This window comes from Copadichromis virginalis, linkage group LG20 (assembly GCF_057382275.1).
Source record: "Copadichromis virginalis isolate Kocher_CV1m ecotype Utaka linkage group LG20, C_Virginalis_male_GT1.1, whole genome shotgun sequence".
NCBI lineage: Eukaryota > Metazoa > Chordata > Actinopteri > Cichliformes > Cichlidae > Copadichromis > Copadichromis virginalis.
The window spans coordinates 12,894,428-12,908,667 of record NC_140637.1 but is presented as its reverse complement, the minus strand read 5'-3'; positions in this window follow the sequence as shown (position 1 = coordinate 12,908,667).

Genomic DNA, 14,240 nt, shown 5'->3' with positions numbered 1-14,240 from the left:
CGCCTTGTAATCGGAAGGTTGCCGGTTCGAGCCCCGGCTTGGACAGTCTCGGTCGTTGTGTCCTTGGGCAAGACACTTCACCCGTTGCCTACTGGTGGTGGTCAGAGGGCCCGGTGGCACCAGTGTCCGGCAGCCTCGCCTCTGTCAGTGCGCCCCAGGGTGGCTGTGGCTACAATGTAGCTTACCATCATCAGTGTGTGAATGTGTGTGTGGATGGGTGGATGACTGGATATGTAAAGCGCTTTGGGGTCCTTAGGGACTAGTAAGGCGCTATATAAATACAGGCCATTTAAAAACTGTCTAAATTCTTTCATCTTTAATAAAACGATCAGCATTGCTGCTTTACCAGGTGTAACTATGAAGTTTAACTTCCAGGCATCCATGAAAACAAAAGTTATTACATTTAACGGAGTTAGAAGTTAGCAGGAAGCTAGCGGAATTTAGCTCGCTAGTTTCGCTAGTTACCTAAGCATGATATTGCATGTTCTGACTGAGAGATTTCTGAAAAAAATCAAACGTACAGCTCTGCTATCACTTCCAACATAAATGAAGACAGGAAACTAAACAGCAGTGACGTTTGTAGGGTTACTGAAGTTGGGCTAGCTGGTATATAATGATGTGCTACGTGATCGCTAGCGACACAGCTATGTTAGCATAACATAAACAGTGAAGCTGGAGGACGAACACTAACACTTTTCCACTTATAAAAGTTAACGTGAAGGTTCTTCATGGTTAGAGACAAATGCAATCGCATGGCAGGATGCTGTAAACGGACCAAACTTCAGTCAGGAGAACAACTGAGATAATCCATCCACAATACGAGGTTAGCCATTAATATACTGCAACAACATGGGAATAGAGCAGCTGCCAGAGAATTCAACATTAATGAATCAATGGTACAGAAGTGGAGGAAGCAAGAAGAATGAGTTTAATAAAGTTTGATTTCCTGACTGCTTTGTTTCGCTTAATGTGCCTTATAATCCCGTGCACCTTATGGTCCGAAAAATACGTACTGCACACTGCAGTTTAATGTTGCAAAGCACCTCTTTTTAACTTCAGTGGATATTATACATGGTTATGCTCAGGATATGTCAGCCCATTTCTACTGGAAATGCCTTTTGGTTAAACTTTCAGCAAGGAATTTGCATTTGCACTGTTAAATTTTTATAAAGCTTTAATGTACATAAAAACCAGCTTCTTGTTTAAGTGAAAATAAATGGAAGGTTGTCTTTTTGCGCTAGTAATGTTGTGGAGTTGTATTTTGTCTCGCATCAATTATATCGTCAGTTATATCGTTATCGCAAATTTTCAAATATATATCGTGATAAATATTTTTGGCCATATCGCCCTGCTCTACAACAGACCTTGAAGCAGACAGGTTACAGTAGCAGAAGACCACACTGGAGGCTACGCCTGTCAACTAAGAACAGGAAACAGAAGCTCCATTTCGCAGTAACTCATCAAAGTAAGATAATACAAGATTGTAAAAACACTATCAGTCCATTACAGAACCTTTGTGATGTGGCTGAAGGGAACAGCTAACATATCTCTCACTCTCAGGTTGCATTAGCTTAGTAAACCTGTACTTTTGACATAAATCTGAGTAATTTTAAGACTGATTTAGTGTTGAATATAGAGAACTAATTTCCTCATAACATTCAATTTTACTGTTGAAAGTAAAATACTCATTTGTTCTAAATCATTATGCAGATGCCACATTTGTGTGTTTTATCTATACAGTCACCACAACGGCTGAAGTGACACACAGGCTAATTTAACCTGTTATTCTGTGAAAGGTTTTCACTGAGAACTTTAGAGCAGCTTTGCATTCAACTGCATGCTGACCTCTCCTGTTTGATGAATGTCACTGAATATCACCGATGTCATAACCAGAAAATTCACTAGAGCACAGACGTCAAACTTATGGGCCACATACAGCCAGCTTCGATCTTAACTCAGCCGGTTTCTTTTAGAGATGGCACGATACCACTTTTTTATGTCCGATACCGATACCGATATCATAAATTTGAATATCTGCCGATACCGATATGAATCCGATATAGTGTTTTTTAATCAACAAAACTGTTTTTTAAATATCTTGCTGCATTTTGTATAAGTTCATACTCAAGTTTAAAACAACAACTACACTAAAGCTATTCTGTTATACCTGTATGCAAAAAAAAAATATTTCATAGTTCAGCAATACTGATCAATCTAATAAACTTAAACCTACACCATCCTCCCTATTCTGGTATTTTAAAGAGTACTTAGCATAAATATTAAGCAACCTAACTAATAGGGCTCCAACTCCCAGCAACAACAAAAATAAATAAATAAAAAATAGGGAACCACCCCTCACGCGCCACCTCATGATGCTTAATCGACGTAATCAACCTTAATTTGATGCAGTGTGAAAAAAAAATGCACAGAAATCAATTATTTTTCAAGAAATATTAAATAGATTCAACATCTTTCTTCAACAAAATTGCAGACTGCACAGATGGTACCTTCCCAAAGGAAAAAGTACTATAGCTTACTAGGGTATATTAGACTTAATAGTTACTATATACAGTAATTGACTTCTATTCATTTTACATCAAATTAAAACTTTGGGTGTCAGATAATTATTTATTAAAAGCTAGACATTTTAAATGAGAATAAGAAAGAAAAGTATGTCTTTGTGCCCCCTTTTCCCTGTTAATGCCCTATCGGCCCCCCTGGCTAAACTTTGCTAGATCCGCCCCTGCACAGTTACCAGCCGTCAGCTACGTAGAAAAAGATCCTCGAGTAGAAAGTAATATTAAATACATTCTAACAACAGCTGATCAAGCTTAAACGTGCTGCTGTTGTTCAGCCGCTGGTTTCCTCTTTCTGGTGCAAAGTGGGCCAAAAGCAAACTAGAGACACGACTGGCGACAGAAAAGCCGATCAGCTGATCGTTAAGCAGTTTCATGATTGAAGTAGCAGCAAGAAGAGGCAGTCGCTCCATATATCGTTTGTTAAGCTTAACGCAGGAATGCTTTACAAACATTCAGAGATGGACTTACACACTTGCTTTACTTCTCTCGGGGATAACTTTGTCGGAGATGAAATGCCGGGTTGCTAGCGAAGCTCCACATGCTATCCAGACCACCGACAGGTCCTGCATGCCACAGCCGCTCTATCACGTGATGCATACTGCTCCGACGTGCTAACGTTCTGAGGTGAGTTACGGCGTGTTGCAAGTTTTGTGAGGTGCTTTCGTGATATTTAATGGATCGGATTACATTTTTTATTTTTCTCCGATATCCGATCCAGTAATTTAGGTCAGTATCGGACCGATACCGATACGTAATATCGGATCGGTCCATCTCTAGTTTCTTTATGACAGTGTCAAGAGGTTTAACAAGGCTTGACATTGTCAGGAAGGAACGTTTTCAAACCTGAGCTCATCATTAGAATAATCATAAAGTAAAAACAAGAATCAAAGACACAATGAAATTAAATTTCAACATAATAATGTAACAGTGATCAAAACAGGAATGAAATGCACAGATATTAGCAGCTAGCTGTGGTTAGGGAAATGTGCTTCTTAAATGAAGAAGACATGCTTACTAAATTATTATTTACTGATGAGCATAATGATGATGGCCACATTGGAACGCGGTGCTTTTAATTATATGTTAATTAGAATCTGCAATATTGATCATAGAGGATTTAATACATTGTATAAATATCTTTTATTCATTAGAAACTCTTTTGTTGCCAGGCATTGAAATAGAAAATATTGGACTCAACAGGCGAACTTAAGACATAAAGCTTATTTCTGAGTCATTTCAGAACAGATTTACTGGATGAAAGTAAAAGCGACTGTTGTTATTGTGTTTTACAGAGGTCTGCGAAGACACTTTGGTGTTTTCAGTAATAAGTCTACAGTATATCTATGTGGGACACAAATACACACATTCACACTCAATGAATCTTCTGTACAGTGTGACCTGTTTATTAATCCTCAGGGCTGGCATCACTCATTTCCACATCTGCATTGGGCTGGTGTTTGGAGCTCCAGGAGGTCTGCTTATGAGAGGGACTGGAATTGTTGTTGTTTTTTCAGTCCCTGGAGCTACTGGCTGACAACCAGAAACTCATGGGATACAAACACACAACAAGTCCCACCATAGGAGCTCTGATGGGGTGGCAGGGCCAGTAGGGGTATGCAACAGGAAAGCTACAGATCAATATGGACAAGTTGCAGATAAGTATGGAGTATGTAGGAAGGTTGGGGGTGACAGTGGGGGCAGCTGCAGGAGGTTTTCTATCCTCGTGTACTCACAGCGGGCCGTCAGCAGTGTTCATGGGTCTGTGTGCAGCCATGGTTCCTGCTGCTGTTATCATTTGTGCAAAGGCATGAAACATGCTTGTGGTGTTTGCATATAGTATTAGCTATACTGCTTTTAATATGGTTCTACTGCTCTTGCTCTTGTCATCATTCTCAAAGTTGGAGGAATTTTCATTTTAGCATTGATAACCTTAGCTACTAAAACTGAATTCTGTGTCCTTTGTAGTGCAAAGGAGGATTTACCACCTAACATTTTCAGCCTTTCTGTACTTCAGGAAGCAGAGGACAGAGTCAAGCAGAAAGGATTTTACTCAAAATGGTAAAGGAGGAGTCAGTCTTCTTGCTGTCAGGAAGGCCAGACATAGGAGCAGGAAGGTGAAAGCTCAAAAGCCGGCGTCTTGTATTTCAAGTCCCACAACTTCAGAGCCCTAGCTAACACAGTACTTCTCATCCATAATGGAATTAAGGTAAAGTTGGTCTACTGTCTGGCCCTCCTCCACCCCATCTCCTGCACTTAAGTAGAAGTACAGATACTTGTGTTAAAAAAAATAATCCAGTAAAAGTACTGAGTCAACTTCTTTACTCAAGTTAAAGTGAAAAAATACAGTCTCTGAAATCAAAGTAAGAAAGTCCTTACTTCTACCATCCATCTACCATCTATTTTTATGCTCAAGTAACTCGATCTTCAGCGATATAAATATAAAACTAATATAATATTAGTACATGACAATACAAATGATCATCGAAGCTAAATTCTAGTTCTAAAGAACAAAGTGGTGTTAGGTGTGGCTGTGTGCAGACAGGAATAGGACCCAAGGTGCAGACTCCGGAGACAGAACTTAAACCAAAACAGCTTTAATGCTGAACTCAAACATAACATAACATAACTGGGGAAAAAAGGTCAAAAATAAACTAACACCAGCGGATTGACAAAACACACAGCAAAATAAACGGTAGATCGCGACACGGACACAGAAACACAGGGCTTAAATACACAGAGGGAGCAATCAGGGAATGGGTAACAGGAGGGAAACACAGCTGGGGCAAATCAGGCCTAACGAGACAAGGGGAAGCAAAACCAGACACATTAACATCAGACAGACTTTCAAAGTAAAACAGGAAACACATAACACAGACTGAACAAAGACACAGACTCGCACGCACTGCAACAGAGGGAACAGAGACGTGGGACCAGGGCAGACACAAACACTGACTGGACACGGGGATATAGCCACTAAGGACACACAGAGACGCGAACTAGACAAGGGGATACAGCTGACAGGGGAGACAGAGCAGCTAGAGAAGACAGAGACATAAACTATAAGACAGAACTCAAAGAAACCAAAGACTAGAAAGTGTAAATAATATAATAAACTCAAAACCCCTGGGTCAACGACCCAGGCATCCTAACAAGTGGGGGAACACTAGGATCTGTTGTAGTGGCTCAGCGTGGGGAAAATACTAATAGCTCACAATAATAATGGGCTGTGATCAGCTGACCTGCTGTTATTTGTGGATTTACACAAGTGAATTCAACAAAATGTAAGCAGATGTTTCACATCTGGGCTGAGTTCCAACATTTTTCTGTATATTGTCTTTATATCAGACAGTATGAAGTTGGTATGAACTTAAATATAAATGAATCTCTGCTACACTTGATGTAACCTTTCGCTGACCACCACAGTCACTGTGATTTCTCCACGTTAATGGTAAATGGACTGGTTCTTATACAGCGCTTTTCTACTCTGAGTACTCAAAGCGCTTCATACAACTTGCCTCATTCACACCAATTCATTTTTCTGCATAAGTGCTTTCTATCTAACAGTCACACACATGTATATGTCATTCATACTCTGATGGACACATCGGAGAACAACTTGGGATTAGTATCTTTCCCAAGGATATTTGGCATGCATACTACTTTCCACATCCTGCTCTACATTGTCACATTACATGTGTAAATCTGCAGTTTATTTCACTGATTACAACACACTGCACTCGTTCCGGCCCAATTTGACTCCTGAGTATGAACACAATCACTGCAGTACTTTCAGCTTTCTCTTTCATCTCTCTGTACCTCAGGAGTTTGATCCACAATGAAAAAACAGCGCACTCTAATGGCTTCAAGCTGGAATTTGAGCTCACTCAACAGACCAATGGACGTCAGATTCCTGTTATGCCTTGTGCCACAGCTGACTGTGATCTTGAGTGGGCTGAACTACTGACACAAGTGTCAGTTTTTCTGCTCTAGTAAATGAAAGAAATCTTTTTCAGCATAAAGTGCAGTAAATACATGTGTCAAGGTTCAGATATCTCATTACTCAAACTGTCTTATAATGAAAAAAGAGAGCTCTTTAATCACTGTAAAATCAGAAATTTCTATAGTTGTGAAATAACAGAAAGATCTCTATCATTTAAACATTTATTTATTGACTGTCTGTCCATGGTGTTACTGTGTCTGCTTGTGAGTCTGTCTGTTGAGTTCAGTGTCTTGTCTGGTTCTTTGTGTCTGTAAGTTTCCTGTTATATTCTGAAGGTCTTTGTCTCATGTGAGTGTGGTCAGGTTACGTTTCCCCTGTCTCGTCAGCTCTGATTTGTCCCAGGTGTGTTCCCCTCCTGTCTCCCATCCCTTGGTTACTGCTGTGTGTATTTAAGCCCTGTGTGTTCTCTTGCCTGTTGCTAGTTCGTCTGCGTTAATTCCCTGTGTCAACCTGTGTTCCTCCCTGCGTATTTCTATGTTCCCGGGTCTCCAGTTAGCGCTTCAGGTTCGTTTTGTTAGTTTTCTACAGTTTAGGTTATGCTTAGTTTCCTACACACCTCCGCCGTTTCTGTTTGTATCTCCATCTTCTCAATAAAACTCTCCTGCATCTCAGCTGCCAGCATCTTGGGTCCTAGTTAAATTCCACACAGCTCACCCCACGAGCCATGATACCTCCTAAGGAATTGTTGACTGCATTAATTAAGTCCACTTTGATGTTTAATTGGCTAACTTAATCTGAAAATACCATCGCAGATTTGTTTGATGTTGAATTCTCCCAATTCTTTGAATCTTTGGGCTGAAGGAGGGACAATACTCGGTGTATAAATGCTCAATCAACAATCATTTATTTCCATATAATTCAACAGTCAGAGCATTACAACGTCCGGACGGGAGAGATGCTACCAGAGGGTCAGGCACATGTCTCAAAATGGTGACGGGTTGCTCAGCTTTTTATAGTCTCTAGTGGCCCCCAGCTAGTCGTAAAAGCCAAAACATCACATTTTTTCTCTGTTACAGCGCCTAAGTTATGACCTCGGCAGTTGTTTCTCTGCTTTCTGTAAGGTGGGGGTGTGGAATGTGGTCTATCTATCTCCCCTGTCTTTAGACACAGAGTCTCCTGCTTACAACCTTCTCTTCATGATTCAACAATTAAGCATGTCAAGAAAACAGTGTAACACATTCCCAGCAGATCAAGGATACAGAGTGATGCACATTTATCTAATGAACTAATATGTGAATATGTTCTGTTAACTCAAAAGTATAATGAGAACTAAACTACATACAGCTCACACACTCTATATTAAAGGGTATAATGTGATCTACAGCAGTATTCTAATTCAACTACTTTGATTACATATATAAGGTAACATATAATAACAGAACAATCTAATAATTCCCCCTTTTGATCTCTGAAAGAGATCACTTACAACATGCACTCCAGGGTCGCAAGGTCCAAGTTTTCTTGATCCTGAGGCCCTCTGTCCCCCTTTAACGGGTGGACCATATGTGGGATGACCTCTGTGTTCACGCAGTTCAGATGCAAGCAAAGTTAGATTTACAACCATAACAGCAGTTACAGATGACTCTCCCATCACTCCCCAATTCTCCCACAGCTTTATTTTGGTGCTCCAGTTTTCCACTCCCATTTTAATGCCCCCTTATACCTTTCAAATGTACTTAGACTAGAACCTCTGTCTAAGGAGCTTTTAACCTTTATTTTTATTGCTGCAGCTACCAGTGTCTTCCAGTTGGGTGATTCTCAGCTTCTTTCTTCGACCTCCGGGGTTAGACCACCCTTTAGTCATTGCACAGTTCTGGGGATTATTCTGCCCCGATTTCAAACAAAGATCTGTGTATTTTGGGGTCACCGGCGTGTCCCCCTTTTTGCCAAGAGCCTCTTGAACCTCGTTGGTCTGGTGTTCCTGGTTTTCGCCAACCCCTTCATGGTTATTGCTGTGTTTGTGGGATCCATCTTCTCCAGGAGCCCAAACGTCATGACACTTGACCCCAGTTGCTGTCTCGGCAGTCCCTACATCTGTCCCTGCTGTGAAGGGTCCTCACATCTCCGGGTCCCCGTCTGGTGTCTGTTCCTTTCTCTGCAAGAGACAGAAAACCAAAACACCTCTCTTCCTAGCCTTGATAATCTAATATTGTTATCCATTATTGTTCTAATGATTCAAATTTGGTTCAAAATATTATGTTCAGGACTTATTCTAATCATAATCTATGTGTGTGTAAAAGAAATCAAAAATTAATGAGTCATCTCTAAGTCTAACCCATTATATGCTTAAGTTTTACCATATTATGTTCAAACTCAACTCCCCCGTTTTGACACACTCCCATGTGTCAATTCACCGGAGCTAGACACTTAAAAGAGAAGGTTGGTGACATCATATCTCAGAAAGTATCAGAAATTCTTCTCTCGAGTACCGTTGCTCCAGCCTTGTCATCCCTGAGGATCTTCGATCCCGAAAATGTCCCTTCTCCTCATGTAATAAAGTCTGTCATCCTTCCATGCCCTGGTAACTGGTCCATCCAGAGCTGTAACATTTTGAAATGTACATACAACAAGCCAAACCACACCTTGGTCACACCAACCCTTTTCTGCCCTGAAGATGTCCAACACCATCTTAGTCTGGACCAGGGTTGTAATAGTTTTGCAATTTTCATCAGTTTTAATCCGTTTTTACCAATTGTTTGCTAGTTTAGTTTAGTTTTTATTTTCTGAAAATCCTTAGTTTCAATTTAGTTTTATTTGTGTTTTGCAAAAAATTAAGTGTAACAAAATCCCAGTTCCATCATATCAGTCATGCTCTTCTGGTTATCCTTGGGTGTTGAGACTAATAACTATTAACTCTTGCCGCACCGAGTGGTCCTAATTTTGGTTGAAGTGAATTGATAACCTTTTGAAGGCGATTGTTTCACACCTTTATTTAGATGTCCCAGTCCTGTTGTCTCGGGATACATCACGCTGCCTTATCTGGGGTTAGCTGTTTTCTGGGGATGCGGGTTGAGTGGGTGAGCTCTTCAAGGAGGGGGAGTGTGCTCCCCCTGATGAGGTCTTCTAGGTAAGCTAGGTTAACCTTCTTGTGTGGGCTTTTCAAGTGCACTTTAAGGTTAGTGGGACTTTTAGTTTTATAAATGTCCCTCATGACCCCCTGATGACCCAGTATTTCATTTTTGCACACTGTAGTACACATTTTAGTTTTTGCTTGTAGCTCGCATACTCTACTTGCCACTCCTCTAATTCCTGATGTTTCTTAGAGAGGGCAACAGTACCTTTAAAATTATATCACATGTGTGGGGGTGTGGCCTTGCCAATTGCTTTGCCCACCTTTTCAAAATGGCTGGCGTGCCCACAAGCACATTTCATGGAAAAAGAAAGGTAAGCTTGATATTTACATTTAAAATGTTTTGTTAAACTCAGATTTTTATTTTATTCTTTTTGCAAGTACCCCTCCTCGGTGGCGAGAAACTGTTGGTGTGGTCAAGTGGGTGCTCTAGAAACAAACGCTCAGGACAGAACAGTTATCAGTCATGTACTTCCTACAAATTTTGCATATGTTTTATTCCATATTGATCCTTTGAGTGTAATGGTACATTTTAATTTGAATTTATCCAAACTAAACACAATATTTTCTTTATTTACTTTGCTCTTGTTCTTTTTCAGTACCACATCCTATCAAATGTCCCTGTCGATTATATTCTACATTTAATAACTTACTATTTCAAGTGAGAACCTAAATCACGTGGACCAATGTTTATTATTGCATATCTCTATTCTGAATGTGGCCAGTCATTCATAGGTATTGTTCAATTTTGGCGATTTTCCTCTATAAAATTTAATTGACTTTTTACAGTGGCCTGCTGTGGTTAATAATAACATATTCCAGTCATGAGTGGTATCAAAAGTCTTCTCCACTGTAGCATTTGGCATTCCCAATAATATAACATGATACCTTACTCAAAACACAGCTAATATAGCACAGTTTTCTTAATGCAAACATCGGTAACTCAAAATCAGCAACCACAGTGTTAAGTCTGCAGTTCATACTTATGTGAAGCTAGAGTCTCCTCCTCCAGTCTCTCTTATCCTCCTGCTCCTGAAAAAACAAAACAAAACAAAGCGAAGCATCCACCCTTCTCTTGTCGGCTGGGTGAATTGTTTATGAATTGTTTATTGGCATTTACGAATCCTAAAGTTGGTGCAGTCATTGTCTCAGTATCAAGTCAGTCAAAGCTTTTAGTCGTCAGTCCATCACAGTCCATTCACATGCATACCTCCATACACATTCATACCAGATGTTGCTGATAATGGAGTCTCCCGCGCAACCTATTCGAGCCTCCATCACCAGCAAGATGACGTCATCATTTTAAAGGAAAACAATTCCTTGTTGTTTTTTGGGCCGGATTGACTCGGTGCAATCCTTTTAGACTCAGAACTTCTCAGTGTTCCCTATAAGTGAATTTCTCCCAAGCCAATTACAATCATGGAGAAGCACACTTTGCAACTGTTTTTGTAAGAATATTTTATAGCGCTTTAAATTTCAATCTTTCAGGCCTTGTTTAAAGAGCTGATTGTTAAATCATGAACTCACAAAATATCAACATATCACCACCGGTGGATCACACCTCTCAGATGTTTTTTCTCCAGTGCACTGTAACAAAAACGAAAACAGACGTAACCAATAAAACACTAATAACAATAACATAAACTAGGGCCCGTTGCAGACATGTCCAAGCATAAAACTATCCCTCTCTCGCTTACGAGAAAGAACACAAGCCAAAGCTCACTGATAAAATCAAGCTAGCACTAAACAAAACCAAACAATCAACCAGAAATTCACAGGAACATTTTGCTTCCTGCCGGGACAATATTGTGTGGGAATGAGAACCTCAGGTGCCGTAACACCTTTTGTTCCTCCTTGAATTAAAACTCAATCACAGAAAATGCCGTACTCCAACCTAAACTTACACTATTAATTCATCATTTTCACTCTGTGCCACTGTTCCTCATCAGGGCTGTGTGAAGCACAGCAAAGAATTCAGTCAAGGCCTTGAGCCATAAACAGACATCACGCACAGACATTGTTTTCATAACCAAACTTTTTTAGACCTTATTCCTAAAATCTACATAAATGCCCTCTGGGTGACATATAACACATTCTAAGTATTTAATGGTAATCAATGGCTCCTCATAAAAATTATGCATTGGGATGTTTGTGTGCAGCATTTTGCATATCAGCATAAGCAAAGCATTCTTCATTGCATCAGCGTGTATGTGTGTGTGCGTGTGGATCACTCTTCATTGCACAAGCGTGTGCATGTGTATGTGTGTGCATCACTTCTCAGTGAATCAGCATTCCCGTGTGTGTGTGTGTGTGTGTGTGTGTGTGTGTATGTATGTATATGTGTGTGTGTGTCATTTCTCACTCACTCAACGAGTGCACGTGTTCATGTGTGTATTTCACTTCATTCTGAATCTGTGTGTTTGGAGACGTGTGTGTGTGTGTGTGTGTGTGTGTGTGTGTGTGTGTGTGTGTGTTCATCACTTTCCTGTTCTGGTGTTCTGGGTAAACCACGGCCTGAAGCATGCCCTGGGGTCCTGCCCCCCTCCTTTTCAGTTTGTTTGCGACCATTGCTGCTGCTGCTGCTCAAAATTCAGTCCGTCCTGGTTCTGACCCCAATTGGGGCAGTCCTTTCTCCAGTGTCGATGTTCACCGCAGGTGAAACCTGCATCTTCTTCTGTGTTTTTGTCCATTCTGAGGTGCCTTCTGTCCTCAGTTACTCCTCTTGTCTCGGTCACGCCCTTTTTCGCCACCCGATCATCCGTGTTGGTCCATCACTGTCCTGCACAGTGTGAATGCAAAGTTATCAAGGTCAGCATTCTTTCGCTCGGCCTTACTTTTCATTCGGGCTTGGCGGGCGTCTCGTCACAGCTCTGTCAGCTGACGCAGTCTGGGAATTTTCCCCCGTGTAGTGAAACGGGCCTTAGGTTTAGTGCTCTCCGTCTCGGCTGCATGAGATCACATTCCTGCAGGTCTGTTGACATTCTCAGGTCGTTGTTGTGGGTCCAGCTGTTGCAGCATTTGGTCAGTGTCACGTATGGGGGAGAGCAGGAGTCCAGTCAGCCTCGGCTTTCAGGGCCGGCAAAGCAGCCTGTAATTAAATATGTATAGAAAAAACAAAAACAAAACAAAACAAAAACAAACAAAAAACAAAAACAAACGAACAGGAAAATGATGTTGTGTTGGCTGTGTTATTCAGAGGGGAGACAATGGGGCCAGGCCCTGTGTCAGCCTTCTTTCCCCCTTTTTTTTGTTTTTTGTCTCCCGATATAATCAACTCCTAACCCACCAAGTTGACAGGACAACACAAGTACATATTAAAATTCTTAAGATCATGTTTAAAAGCCCAAAAAAGGAACTTTCTTTCATTCAGTAATCACTTTTATTAATCAATCAACAGAAAACATGTCACAATTTGAATCTTTTAACCACTAAATTTGTTGTGTCTTGCCTGGTTGGTTAGACCAGTGTTCCTTTTTTTTTTTTTAGTTAAATTGTTGTCCTGCAACCCAGAGGGTTTCTTTGTCAGTAATGTATAGACTTCATCATTTAAGTATGTTAATTTTTCTTTAACCTTGCTGGAAAATCTTCACGTGTTCATGAGTGTAAGCTGTTTCTTCATTGCGTGTATATGCATTTGTATAAAAGCAGGTTAATTTTATCTTTTCTCAAACTAGGCGTTACCTTAAAAGGAGCCTTTCTCTCAGATTTCTCTGCTTGTGTGTTTTTGTTTCACCTTTTTGTTGTGATGCTCCGGACGCCTTCCCAACCTCCACAAGTCCGTTGGCCCCAATTTTATGTGTTAAAACTTCTCTTAATTTCTCCTCTAATTCTCTCCTCGCTGCTGTCTTTTTCACAGCTGCTGATTCGTGCTGGGTGTGGTTCCCATTACCTATAATCACACTGCACCATAGACCAAAATACCCCTTTCTCTGCGCTTATGACCGCCACAACGGGGCAAAGTCGCATCATAAAAGTGATGCTTGCATCCCCGAAGTTATACCTGACATCATAAACCAGGTTTTGCTCTATGTACTTAAAATTTTACTTTGTATTATGACCGCAGCCCTTAAAACTCGACTGACTGTACTAAAACTAGCACCAACCACTACTGCACTTCACGGCCGCACCACCGGAACACGCCGTATCATAAACCAAACCTACGGACGTGTTTCGCTCTCGCGTTGCCAGCGTTCAACTGCACCGTGAAGCCAGCATCTGCTTTTCCTTAAATCAACTTCTATTTCATTTCTGCACATTTATCTAATGAACTAATATGTGAATATGTTCTGTTAACTCAAAAGTATAATGAGAACTAAACTACATACAGCTCACACACTCTATATTAAAGGGTATAATGTGATCTACAGCAGTATTCTAATTCAACTACTTTGATTACATATATAAGGTAACATATAATAACAGAATAATCTAATATTGAACAATCTGTCTTCACGTCACTGATGGTGGTATAGAAAAGTCTTAGACATGCTCTTGGCAGACAGGGGAGGTGTGTGTTCAGTGTTTGCTATTATTTGCTCCACTTTTGTTCTGAAACACACAACTTCAGGAGACATTGATGGAGTACCGTTGA